Source organism: Theobroma cacao, chromosome 2, assembly GCF_000208745.1.
Source record: "Theobroma cacao cultivar B97-61/B2 chromosome 2, Criollo_cocoa_genome_V2, whole genome shotgun sequence".
In the NCBI taxonomy this organism is placed as follows: domain Eukaryota; kingdom Viridiplantae; phylum Streptophyta; class Magnoliopsida; order Malvales; family Malvaceae; genus Theobroma; species Theobroma cacao.
In genome coordinates this window covers 18,250,617-18,265,777 of record NC_030851.1, presented here as the reverse complement: position 1 = coordinate 18,265,777, position 15,161 = coordinate 18,250,617, and positions in this window count along the sequence as shown.

Sequence of the window (15,161 nt, the reverse complement as noted above, 5' to 3'; positions counted from 1 at the left end):
TATATATATATATATATATCAATCATCATGTGCACCATCTCGTCATCATCATGCACATCATCCCATCATCCCCAACTCATGCGCACTCCCTACTCGCACATGGCTAGGTCATCACCGGGTTATGCGCACTCCCTACTCGCACATAATCGGGTCATCATCGACTTATGTGCACTCCCTACTCGTACATAGCCGAGTCAATGTCATTACACAACAATGTATTCATATATATATATCAACACAATGTGGTAGTGCATGAATCAATAATAGTCACATGTCACAACATGGAGATAATTTATTAAAAGCTTGTTCCCAAGGCACTTGTTTTTTTTATGAAAAGCTAGATAATCCATTCAAATGTTTGGCAAATACATTATATCCTTAAAACAAGTTTTGAATGCAGTTCACTCACCGATTTATTATTGAGCCTTTAGCTGACGTTAATTCCCTTAATGATCCAATTGGGGTGATGGGGCTTCGTTGGAACCTAAAATCACATTAGCATCAACAATAGGTCAATTCACATACTATAAACCCTAAAAGCTACCTCTTAGCTAGCTTTCAATTGCCACATTAAATGGCTATCTATGTTCATTATCTTAATCACTTTAAAATGAATGAATATCCTCAACAATAAAACAGCTTATAATCTCAATTACTAGCCATTATCCACAGCTAAAAACCAAGCTTAGTTCATCACTCACCCTAGGGTTTCTTTGTAGTTGAATTCTCTTCCAATAGCTTCCAAACAAATGGGGTAATTCTCTCTTTCTCTCTATAAAATGCCCAACTAGTGAGAGAAAGTATGGAAATAAGATTTTTCAAGGGTTTTAAGGAGAGAGAGTGGAAGAATACAAGAGTTCTAGTCATAAGGGCACAAAGGTATAAAAACTAGAGCTAGAGAGAGAAAATTATACAAGCTCCATATCAAGCTTCCATGGAGGTTGGAAGCAACGTGAGATGGAAGAAGAAGAAGACAAGCTGCTGGAAATTCAAGAAGCTGCTAAAAGGAGAAGATATTTATAGCCTAAGCTTATCCATTCTCTTGAAATTACCAAATTGCCTTTCCACAATTTAGCTTATTCTCCTCCAAACTTTTATGCACTCATTTTATTCTTTTGACACTGGGACAAGGTCCATAATGGTCTAGACATGCTCATGAAAACTTAAAATTCTAACTCGAGGTGAAAAATGACCATTTTGTCTCTATAGTGAAAATCATCAAAATTTTTGTCTCATTTTCATTTTACCCCTAATTTCATCATCCATTTATGCCTTAGGCCTACTTAGGCAATAATATTATTTAAAATCTTACTTTTATGGGCTTACTAAAGAAATGATGAAATTACCCCTGATTAGGGATATCGCGTATACTTCCCTTTACGAGTCTATAAAGCTCAAGGTCTCACAGCAAGTTTCAAAATCACACATATTATACTGGTCGCTTATGATTGGTAATTCCTTTTCAAGGATGTTCATGCATCCTTGAAACACTTAATCACTTATTTGCTCTTTAACATTCAGAGCATATCATTCCAAAAAAGGCATGCACTTATTCACCAAGATATTTAAATGCATGTTTAACTATTCATACTTCAATTTATCCCCAAGGGTTTCTAGCATGCCACGTAATCGGCCTTGTGTTGTTACTAATCCTTTTCATTCAACTGAGTCAATACATGAATTGTAAATTTTCATAGCAATATTCTATATAACTCATTTGCTATACCACTCTTGTAATCCTTCATTCACACTTTTATCACTTGGTATTGACATCCTTTATCAATATCTCATACATTCATCTAACTTTTCATTCACTTTTTCCTTAGCCTTTAACAAGGTGAATCTCTTATCCTCTTTATTTCTTAGGGTTTGACTTTGGTTTGTGTAATGTTTATCTTAATACCTCACACAGTAATGTTGGCTCCATTAGTTTTTGATGATAATAAAACATTCCCATTTCATTTGTGTCTAACATTTCTACCTAAGTGTGCAAGACAAAAAGTCATATGGAAATAATAAATCAACTTTCAAATGGGTATATCAAAAATCATGAAAATGAAGATAAACGACTGATCAACAAAAAAGAAGGTCTTTAGTTAAATAATGAAGAATGTTGGTTGACTAAAATTTAAATTGGAGAAATGGCGGGCTGAAGAATATTGAGAAACAGAACCAACTTATTCGACCAAGATGAGAGTTAGTCGACTAAGAAGCTACTGCCAAAATTTGGACTTCAAGACAGAACCAACTTAGTCGACCAAGAAATGGGTTAGTCGACTAAGTGTGCATTGCCAAGACTATCAGACACAGGGAGCAGAAAACAGAGACGGCTTAGTCAACCAAGATATCGGTTAGTCGATTAAGAGCATTCTACCTGTAAATTTGAAATTTGCATTAAAAGATAGAGTAACGGCTAGAGCCGACTCCCAACTGTCTCCAATGGCTAGAGAACTGTCAAACTCCCATCAGAGATGTTTCTCCAAGTATAAAAGGGTCTTCCAAAAGTTAAAAACTAGTTTTTGGAAGAGATTTGAGTCATTAAGAGTTGAAAAAAACCAGAAAATCTTCACTGCATCTTGCTGCACTTAAACGCCCATCTTTTGTATTTGTATTCTGCACTCAACCTTGTACCATTTAGATCAACTTGTGATCATTGGTACTTTCTTCTACTTCTCTTCTTCTATTCTTAGAGTGAAGGAGTCACTCTAAGTGGTTGTTTCAAGCAAAGTTTGCTTGAATGTGTTAAGGTTCTAACTTAGCCTTGAAAAGTTAGGTGTTGGGTTTTAGTTTAGACCGTGAAAAACCAATGTAAAAGGTTTTGTCTGAGCCTGGTAAAAGCCATTGTAAAGCTTGGTGAAAGCTTGTGAATTTCACCGATTTTTAATGGATTTGTTGGGAAAATTCTTGGTTGGATAATCAAGGTAGTGGATGTAGGTCTTGGACCAAACCACTCTAAATTCTGCTGTTTTGTTTACTCTGTTTTTGTTTTGTTTTCTTTCTCTCATTTATCTTGCATTTGTCTACACTTAGAGACAACCTTTGAAAGAGCCGAATTGTGATATTCACCCCCCCTCTAGCACATATTATTGGGACCAACAAGTGGTATCAGAGCTAGTTCCATGTTCTTAAGGTTTAACACATTTTGAGAGGATCCAAATGGCTCTCCAAAAATCCATAGTTGTTGAGGGACAATCAACAAACAGACCACCTCTGTTTGATGGCTCTAATTATCCTTATTGGAGCTCTAGGATGTCAATTTACATTAGATCCATAGATTATGAAATGTGGGATGTCATAATTGATGGACCCTTTATTCCCTCTACTTTGAGTGTTGTAACCAATGAGTTGATGCCTAAGCCAAGGTCTGAATGGACCGAGGCTGAAACTAAGAAAGTCCAAACAAATTTTAAGGCCATCAATACATTGCATTGTGCCTTGACCCCCACTGAATTCAACAAAGTCTCAAGCTGTACAACAACTAAACAAGTGTAGGACAAACTTAGAATAATCCATGAAGGGACTTCTCAAGTCAAGGAGTCCAAAATAGCCCTATTGACACATAGCTATGAAATGTTCAAAATGGAGCCTGGTGAAGACATCACCAGCATGTTAGATATATTTACAAACATTACAAATAAATTGAGTCAGCTAGGCAAACCAATACCCGAGCATGAAAAAGTTAAAATACTTCTTAGAAGCCTACCAAAAAATTGGAAGCCTAAAGTGACTGCAATCTGAGAGGCCAAGGACTTAAATGTTATTACCTTAGATGAGATTTGTGGTTCTCTCTTTACTCATGAGCTGGAGCTTAAAAAGGAAGAAGAAGAAGATAGGAGGGAAGTAAAGGAAAAGAAAAAGAGCATTGCACTTAAAGCTAGCATCCTTGAAAAGAGCTGGAAGAGCTGTCATGTGATGATGATGAAGAGTTAGCTCTGGTTGCAAGAAAATTCAGAAAGCTTATAGGCAGAAGAAACTGGAGACTAGTTAGAAGAGGGTTTAGAAAAGATCAAGGTGCTTCATGGAAAATCAGAAACAAAAGTGACTCCAACAAAAAAGAGGAGCTGATCTGCTACGAGTGCAAGAAACCTGGTCACTTCAAGTCTGAATGTCCATTGCTAAAAGATGAGACTCCAAAGAAAAACAAGAAATCTAAGAAAGCAATGGTGGCAGCTGCATGGTCGGACAGTGACACATCAAGCTCTGAAGTTGAAGATGAAAAATCTGAGGAAAGAGCAAACCTCTGTCTGATGGCACAAGATGAGGAAATCGAGGTATCCTCATCCCCCTGTGATATTTCCATTGATAATTTACAAGATGAGTATGATAGCCTTTACGATGAATTTGAAAAACTTTTTTCAAAATATCAAAATTTAAAGAAAAAGGCTACATCTCTTGAAAATGATTTGGAAAAAGTGAGACAAGAGTTCAATTCTGTTTTTGAGCAAAGAAATTTTCTGCAAATTGAGTTAGAACACTCAAAAACAGATTTTGAAGTTTTAAAGCTAGGGCTGGAAAATAAATCAGAAGCTTTACAAAAAACACTTGATGAAAACACAGCTCTCAAATGTTCAAAAAGAAATGCATACCATAAGAAGAATTCTACTTATGCATCACCTAAATGTTATAGTTGTGGAAAATATGGACATTTATCATATGATTGTTTTAAGAAAAGTAACTTGCAGAAAGTTAAAAAAATTTAGGTTCCAAAAGGATCCTATATTGCCACTAACACTCAAGGACCCATCAAAGTATGGGTACCTATAAAGAAAAACTGAAAATCTGTTTTGTAGGTTGAGTTGCACTTAAAGGAGACATGTTCAAAAGCTCAACTTAAGAAGAAATAGCCATGGTATATGGACAGTGGCTGTTCACAGCACATGACAGGAGATGAAATGATGTTTGCTCAGCTAGACAAGAAGAAGGGAGGTATCGTATCCTTTGGTGATGATTCAAAATGTAGAATTCATGGGATAGGTACGGTTGGCAAGAACTCTCAAACTCAAATCAGTCATGTGTTGTTAGTTAAGGGTTTGAAGCATAATTTATTGAGCATTAGTCAATTATGTGACAAAAGATTGAAAATATGTTTTGATTCAAATAAGTGTGAAGTAATAGACATAGGTACAAACAAAGTCTCATTTATAGGAAAGAGATTGAAGAATATGTATGTTGTTTTTCTTGAGGATCTTGAAATTAATAGTGAAATATGTCTTGTTGCAAATGCTGAAAATGATAGTTGGTTATGGCATAGGAGATTAAGACATGTAAGCTTGCATACTATGTCAAAATTGATTAGAAAGAACTTAGTTGTTGGGCTGCCAGACATAAAATTTGAAAATGGTAAAATATGTGATGCTTGCCAACTAAGAAAACAAGTTAGAACATCCTTTAAAGCTAAGAAAGTTGTGTCAACATCCAAACCTCTTGAATTGTTACACATTAATCTATTTGGTCCAATAAGTATAACTAGTTTAGGAGGAAAATCTTATGGCTTTGTAATAGTTGATGACTATTCTAGGTACACTTGGGTTTATTTTCTTGCTCATAAGAATGATGCTCTATCAACATTTATAAGTCATTGTAGGAGAGTAGAGAATGAAAAAGGACTAGCCATAGTTAGTATAAGGAGTGATCATGGAGGAGAATTTAAAAGTGATGAATTTGAGAAATTTTGCAATGAAAAGGGGTTAGATCACAATTTCTCTGCACCTAGAACACCCCAGCAAAATGGAGTTGTAGAGAGGAAAAATCGAACCTTCAAGGAAATGGCTAGGACTATGCTATGTGAGAATAACCTACCAAAATATTTTTGGGCTAAGGCAGTAAACACAGCAGCTTATATACTTAATAGAGTCTCAATTAGAGCCATGATATCTAAGACACCATATGAACTTTACAAGGGTAGGAAACCAAATATTTCTCACCTTAAGAGTTTTCGTTGTAAATTTTTTGTATTGAACAATGAAAAACAGCCCTTTAGGAAAGTTTGATGCAAAAAGTGATGAGGCAATATTTTTAGGATATGCATTAAACTCCAAGGCTTATAGAGTTTTCAACAAAAGGACTTTAAATGTTGAAGAATCGATCCATATAGTTTTTGATGAGTCAAATGCTTTACAAAAGGAAATTCATGTTGATGATGATGATGTAGAAATCCTAGAAAAACAAATGGAAGAAATAAGCTTAGAGAACAATAAGAATAATGAAGAAAGCTCACCTAGAAGAGAAAATGAAACTCCACCTCTAGAAGATTTGCAAAGTAAAAAAATTCAACATAGTGATCTTCCAAGAAGTTGGAGATTTGTAAGAGACCATCCACAAGATTAAATCATAGGTGACATTTCTCAAGGTGTCAAAACTAGAAGAGCAACTAGGGAGACTTGTGAATTTTCAGCCTTCATATCTCAAATTGAACCTAAAAGCATTGAAGAAGCTGAAAAAGAGGAAAGTTGGATAATGGCCATGCAAGAGGAACTTGACCAATTCAAAAGAAACCGTGTATGGTCATTAGTACCTAGACCTTCAAATCATCCTATTATTGGCACAAAATGGGTGTTTAGAAATAAGGTAGATGAGCAAGGAAATATAGTTAGAAATAAAGTTAGGTTAGTAGCACAAGGTTACAACCAAGAGGAAGGAATAGACTATGATGAAACCTTTGCACCTGTTGCTAGGATTGAAGCCATAAGGTTGTTGCTAGCATTTGCATGTTTCATGAATTTTAAGCTGTACCAAATGGATGTAAAGAGTGCATTTCTAAATGGATTCATTCAAGAGGAAGTGTATGTTGAACAACTACCAGGTTTTGAGGATTTTGAAAAACCAGACCATGTTTTCAAACTCTATAAAGTCTTGTATGGATTGAAACAAGCTCCTAGAGCTTGGTATGAAAGGCTTTCAAAATTTCTAGTTGAAAAAGGTTATGTTAGAGGCAGCATTGATACTACATTGTTCATTAAAAGATACTTAAATGATTTAATTATTGTACAAATATATGTGGATGACATTGTATTTGGTGCAACTAATAAAGCTTTATGCAAGAATTTTGCTAAAGAAATGCAGGGTGAGTTTGAGATGAGCATGATTGGAGAGTTGAAGTGCTTTCTTGGTCTTCAAATTAAGCAAAGTGAGGAAAGAATCTTCATCAACTAAGAAAGATACACTCAAGATATGCTCAAAAAGTTTGATATGCTGAAGCTGAAACCAATATCCACACCAATGAGTCCATCCACCAGACTTGATCTAGATGAAAAAGGAAATAATGTAGATCAAAAGCTCTATAGAGGTATGATCGGTTCACTACTCTACTTAACGACAAGCAGACTAGATATTCAGTTTAGTGTGTGTTTGTGTGCTAGATTTCAGTCACAGCCTAAAGAATCACACCTAACTGCTGTTAAAAGAATTTTTAGATACCTCTTAGAAACTCAAACTTTAGGCATATGGTATTCTAGAGAATCAATCCTTAGCTTAGTTGGATATTCGGATGCAGACATTGTAGGAAGCAAAACTGGTAAAAAAAATACTAGTGGAACATGCTAATTTCTAGGTAGTATGCTTGTGTCATGGTCTAGCAAAAAGTAAAATTCAGTGGCTTTATTTATAGCAGAGGCAGAGTATGTATCACTAGGAAGCTGTTGTGCCCATATATTATGGATTAAACAACAGCTAAAGGACTATAGGTTATCAATGCATAACATACCAATATATTGTGATAATACAAGTGCAATTAATATTTCAAAAAATCCTGTGCAGCACTCTAGGACCAAGCACATTGAGATTAGGCACCATTTTGTTAGAGACCATATAGTGAAAGGTGATATTAAGGTTGAATTTGTAAATACTTTGCATCAATTAGCAGATATTTTTACCAAACCTCTAAATGAAGATAGATTTTGTGAAATTAGAAGGAATTTAGGAATGATTAGTCTACAGGAGTTGTGAGAAAATTTTTTGGTTCATGCGCACAAAACAAAATGCATTTAGTCGACTAAGGTGAATCTTAGTCAACTAAGAGTTTTCTGGTAGCATTAAATAATAAGACTCAGTTAAAATGAGGGTAGGAGGAATCAAATAATAGGAAAAAACTACCTATCGGGAAACAAAAATAAAAAAGAACGGAAAAAAGCCACTAGTAGAAGGGTCGGAAGTAGAAATGCAGAAAAAGAAATAGAAAATTGGGTTTGCTTCAACGACTGAGTAATCTAAAAACGGAAAGAAAAGAAGCAGATATCAGAGAAGAAGAAGAACAAGGATACGACGCTCAAGAAAGGTACTACCTCTTCTTCCAAATTTAGAAATAAAATGCATGAAGAAAGGTTTAGGAAAATAGAGAATGCTCCTATCACATGCGGGAAGTACATTGATTGGAAAGTTTTATTGAGAATCCAGAAATTCAGACTAGTCTATCATATTACTTTGATGAATTGAAACTGAAGGAGTATAGTGCATTTAAGAATAGATCTTACAGTGCCATCTTGGTGAAAGAATTTTATGCTCATGTAGCATTAGGAGAGGAAGAACTAGATGATTTTGACGACTGCATTGACAATGGACTAAATGTATTTTTGAATGGTAAAGAATTTGTGGTTACTGCTGATGATCTTGGTAATTTGCTGAAAGTTGAATGTGAGAAAGGAGAGTTTGAATTCCCAGAGAAATACGACCCATCCTCTTTGTGGGAAATCATTACTGGGAGAAAGGAGAAGTACTCATCAAAGAGCAATGCTGGTTTGATAACCAGTCCCCAAATAAGAATTCTGCACTACTTTGTTGCAAAAATATCCATGACAGTAGTGGGAGTTTAAACTACATCAACCTTCAGGATCTTTGGTTGATAGAACATGCTTTTAATGGAGTTGCTTTGAATCTTGGCAGATTCATGATTCAAAAGATGAGAGGAGCATGCTAGCTTGAGAAAATTAATTTGCCTTATGGAAATGTTATCACATCCCTAGTGCAGAAAAGGGAGTCTGGGCAAAAAGATATAAACTTGATATGCTAAAGAGTAGAGACCAGGCTATCTACTTAGGTAGTCTACCTAAAATGGGTTACAAGTTAGATGGAGACAAATTTACTAAAACACCCAAGGTCTTTGCAATACCAGCACCAACAAAGGCAACATCCTCACAATTTTCTAGTGAAATGATTTTCAACCTATTAATGAGGATGGATGGTAAGCTCACTGATCAAGGAGCTAGATTGCAGAAAATTGAAGAGAAAATTGCTGAACTGAAAAATGAATTGAAGGGAAAAGAAAAGCCATCGGAACTTGCTTGTCACGACCCAAATTCCGGGTCATGACTAGCGCATGGGTCCAATGGACGTAATCCACTAAACCCAAGCAAGCCTATTATTTATCTTACTTATAATTTCATCTATTATCACTAGGTCATATTTCATAACTTTGAATCCAAATAGTGATATACATTGCCAACTCGTACTGGCATTACTTATTTAAAATTTACATTAAGTTCATCTATACATAACAAAATAATACTCGACTTCCAATGGAGGGACTCGGATGAATATACAGCTACTGAATGCCGAGACACCTACCAAAAGATGGACACAGGTCTACAAGGACACCTCGTCCTAATTATCGGCTGCCTCGTGATCTGAAAACATGAATTTGAAAATGGTGAGTATAAGCCTAGTGAGTGAACAAGGAAGGGAATAAGCAACAATTAGGGAGAATTTAAAATCATGATGCACTTGTTTCAAAACAATGCAATTTAGTTCATTTCTATTTAAAACCCCTCCAAACCCGAGAGTTTCTCGCTGCAGCAAGCATGAATTTCGCTGCAGCGAAAATGGAGCAACAAGAGAAACATTTTTCCTCACTCAACAAAAAGCCATCTTGCTAAACTAATAAAATCAACATAAAATTCATGAAAATTCTCAAAGTACAATGTGTCAAATTTTGTGTACATTACAACCATAAATCATTGTCCATCAATTTGCTATAACACACACATTTACATATATATATATATATACGTATATACCCATCATCATCATCTCACCAACCCATCATCATCATCACCAGCTTATCATCATCATCACCAGCTCATGCGCACTCCCTACTCGCACATGGCTGGGTCATCACCGGGTTATGTGCACTCCCTACTCGCACATAACCGGGTCATCACCGGGTTATGCGCACTCCCTACTCACACATAACCAAGTCATCCTCGGCTTATGCGCACTCCCTACTCGCACATAGCCGAGTCAACATATTTACACAACATTATATTTAAGCATATATGTATATCAACATAATGCACCCACATAGAAATCCATAATAACCACATTTCATAACATAAACCTTTTTTCAAAAGCTTGTTCCCAAGGGATTCATTTTCATGAAAAATTGCATAAAATCATTCAAACACTTTGTTCAAAACAGTTATATTCTCAAAACAATTTTGATAGGCAGTCCACTCACAAGTGTCGAAAATTCGGATTCCGGGTGCACTCTGACTAATAGTCCTCAAGCGTAATTTTTTTACCTTTTCCGAACGTCTCACTACCTTGACAAATAACAAAGTCGAGGAATTTACTATATTATCCCTAAATTGATATAAACTAATTTAAATTACTAATGCTTGATATGTAAATGCAAAAATACGTTTGATTACCGCTTAATCGCGTATCGATTAAATTTGACTGATAACCCGATTAATTAGCGATTATGTCCAAATCACCTCTAAATTAATTCATTTTTCCTCTAATGCCTTAATTTACCACATACCATTTAAATAAAGCCAAATTCAAGATTAGAACCCTCACAGTTCCTTATAGAAAAATTTGGTCATTTGGTGCACTAGCACCAAAATTTTTTTCTACATAACCGTTTCACCTTAATTCATCATTTTCCAAGCCATTTTCCTTGAAATAAAAATAACCCCCCATTGATATTCAGCCCTCATGGTTCGACCAACAAGGAACCCTAGAGAAATTGAATATTTCTTTTGTGTTTTTGTTCATAACCATGCTTAACTATCCCTAAACACTAACATAGTCTAAAATCAAATTATTCCAACAACAATTCCTCTTCCATACCCATTTTTCAGAATTGAATTCATCATGATAACTCAATATTCAACCATGGAAATCAAGAACAAAAGCATGGGTAAGCTAGGTATCAAGGAGAATTAAAGAAATTTTAACTTACCTAGCTTGTTTCCTTGATTTCTTCACTTTTTCTTTGAATTTCCATCTAGATTTTCTTGTTTTTCCCTTTGTTCTTCCTTTTTTCTTGTTGCTGGTTGTCTAGGCCGAATATGGTGAGAGAATTGGGGATTTAATGGGCTGATTTCCATAGAAAATATTAAAATAATCAAGCATGCCACGTGTCACATGCTTATTGGCCCAATTTTTAACTTTTTTGACTTTTTCTTCTTAATTTTCCACCACAATTATTCTGGTATTTATCCAATCCTACCACATTTAAAATTCCTTGGTCTTGACAAGTGCTGGGGTGAAAAATTTACAGATTTGCTCCCGGGGTAAAAAAATTACGATTTTGCCCTTATACTCTGAAATGTACCGAAATCACATTATTTCTACTTTTCAACCTCAAATAACACTAATATTGATCAATATTAAGCAAATGGGGCAAAAATTATTTTTTTAAAAATTCTCATCCTCTAGTGGCAAAATTACCATTTTGCCCTAGTACTCCAAAAATACCGGGAATCACAATTTTTCACTGCTAAACATCATTTTATACTCCAATAATCATAATTATATTTCATATAATTATTCTTGGTCAAATGTGATTAAATCTTGGCTAGAAATCTCCATTTAATCATCAAATGGTAAAATGATCATTTTGTCCCTAATCGGTCAATTTTCCTGATGGAGTCCAAACTGGACCTTGAACTCCGAATCACTATTCTAAGCCATTCTGTGGGTTTCAAAATTTTCAATTTCCTCTTAAAATTTTTATTTGAACTAGTTCAAGGCTCGATTTAACTTAGTTGTACCACTCGGTACAATACCGTCTTTTAATCGAGCTTGACAGGGTCTCACACTACTATTGTCGATTCCTCTGAAACGCCAAGTGTTGCTCTTGCACAGTAAGGTGCTGAGGATTCAGCCTTGCAAGAATAAGATCTGCTCCTCATGAAGCAAGTCATGGTGTTTAAGCTAAAGGCTCCACTTACAGAACTGCTAGTCCTATTCTTCAGATAAAGGACTTTCATCTTGATGTTGGTCAACCAGCTAAGACCCCCTCACTTGAGCTACAAGATAAGGGTAAATCTGATCAAGGTACTAAGGTGCTTGAATCTGATCAAGAAAATGCCCCCACTGAACCCCAGCTTCAACCAGAACCTCAACCATTTCCTCCACATTCTGAAGAGGTTTCAATCATGGGATTGTTCCATCAAATGGTTCAGGAAGAACAAGTTGAGAAAAAAGCAGTTAAGGGAAAAGCTCAGCAAGTAGCATTTACACCAGCCCATAGAATGAAGGTAAAATATGGAAAAGGGAAACAAAAAGTTACTGCAGCACCACAACCAGTGACAAAACCACTCACAAAAGGAAAGAAAACAATGGCAACAAAAACAACATTCCTCAAAGAAGAAAGTCCTCTAGATTGGCAGAAAAGTCAAAACCAGCACTAGTTTCCTCTCCACGGGAACCACTTGAAGTGTCTGACACACCCTTACATGATCCCTTATCCCAGGAATTACCTCCAGCATCCTCTCTTCAACCCTTAGATGTCAAATATGCCGATGATGAGTCATCTCCCTCATCCTCCTCAAAAGATGCTTGGAATTTGATGCTGACAAAAAGGGGGAGAAATAAGTATGGCAGAACCTTAGGGGGAGAAGGAACCAAGAAGTTAATTAAAAAAAAATGTGTTAGGGTGGAGTAACCAAGAATTTAGGAAGCAGAAATGAACAAGGGGCAATTTAGGAATATCAATTTTTGTTTTCCTGCTGTTTGTGCCATGATGGCATTTGAACATTTGAATTTAATTTTGTTGCTTATATGTTTGTGTAAAAAAATGGATGCTAATATGTTTATGGTATTTTGCTGCTGATAATTGAATATTTGCTGATATTTGACTATTTATGGTACTTTGACTGCTGTTGATAAAAGTTTGATACTGCACTGATGTTGAGATTGTATACTGATTACTGATTTTTATTATAAATTATGTTTGTCAATGGATATGGATGCTGTGTATAGTATATAAGTTGAATGATGAATGATATAGACAAAGTTTAATCACAATATGCTATTGACAGACGTTGCAAATTTTGATGATAATTTGTCAACATTCATTTGCTGTAAATCACCTTATGTTTTTGCACATATATACTCTGAATGTATAGTGTCAATCTCTACACAACATGAATAAAATTTGCTAGAATAAATAAGCAAAATATGCACACACTAAGGGGGGGCACTCACTTAGGGGGAACAATCCTCATTTTCTGCAAAAATTAAAATGAATTAAAGGACACTGTGCTGTTAATCAAGGAATGTTTTGTCATCATAAAAAAGGGAGAGATTGTTGGCTCCATTAGTTTTTGATGATGATAAAACATTCCCATTTCATTTGTGTCTAACATTTCTACCTAAGCGTGCAAGACAAAAAGTCATATGAAAATAATAAATCAATTTTCAAATGGGTATATCAAAAATCATGAAAATGAAGATAAACGATTGATCAACAAAAAAGAAGGTCTTTAGTTAAATAATGTAGAATATTGGTTAACTGAAATTTAAATTGGAGAAATGACGGGTTGAAGAATATTGAGAAATAGAACCAAGATGAGAGTTAGTCGACTAAGAAGCTATTGCTAAAATCTGGACTTCAAGACAGAACCTACTTAGTCGACCAAGAAATGGGTTAGTCGACTAAGTGTGCACTGCTAGGACTACCAGACACAAGGAGTAGAAAGCAGAGATGACTTAGTCGACCAAGATATCGATTAGTTGACTAAGAGCATTCTGCTTGTAAGTTTGAAATTTGCACTAAAAGATAGAGTAACGACTAGAACTAACTCCCAACTGTCTCCAACGGCTAGAAAACTGTCAAACTCCCATCAGAAATGTTTCTCCAAGTATAAAAGGTTCATCCAATAATTAAAAATTAGTTTTTGGAAGTTTTGGAAGAGATTTGAGTAATTAAGAGCTGAAAAAACTAGAAAATCTTCTCTGCATCTTGCTGCACTTAAACGCCCATCCTTTGTATTTGTATTCTGCACTCAACCTTGTACCATTTAGATCAACTTGTGATCATAAGTACTTTTTTTTACTTTTCTTCTTGTATTCTTAGAGTGACGAGTCACTCTAAGTGGTTGTTTCAAGCAAGGTTTGCTTGAATGTGTTAAGGTTTTAACTTAGCCTTGAAAAGTTAGGTGTTGGGTTTTAGTTTAGCCCGTGAAAAACTAGTGTAAAAGGTTTTGGCTGAGCCTAGTAAAAGCCATTGTAAAGCTTGGTGAAAGCTTGTGAATTTCATCGGTTCTATCAAGCCCAACTCTATAAAATATTTTCCATGACATTCATGTGCTTGATAATATGTTTGCATACTTGGAAAGCCTCGAAAAATCGTTAAAAGTCGGTAGTGAACCTAGTGGTACAACTAAGCTGAATTAAGCCTCGAATTAGTCCAAATAAAGATTTTAAGATGAAATTGAGAATTTTAAAAACCTAGAATAACTTAATATGGTGATTCGAAGTTCGAGGATTGATTTGGAGTCAAATTGGAATTTTCATGATGTAGGGGTAAAATGGTCATTTTGTCACCCAAAGGCAAAATTGGAATTTTACACCACCCAACACTTGTCATGCCTAAGAAGTTCATCCATTAACATTTTATATTATGGATAATTGAGATATTTTATGTGGTGGTGAAAAAAGCTTAGTTGTTAAGTGTTAAACATGGACCAATGGAATGGTGACAAGTGGCAAGCTTTCATTTCTTTATAATTTATATTAAAAATCAGCACATGACTCTCCCATTTCACTATCATATGTTCGGCCTCACCAAGGAAAAGAGGAAAGAAAAAAAGAACAAAACCCTAGTTAGAAAAATTTAAGAGAAAATTTTGAAATTTCAGGAATCAAGTGTCAAAAGGTAAGATTTTTCAATTTTAGCTTGAGATCTATCTTTCCTAAGCATTCTTTCTCATTTTCCA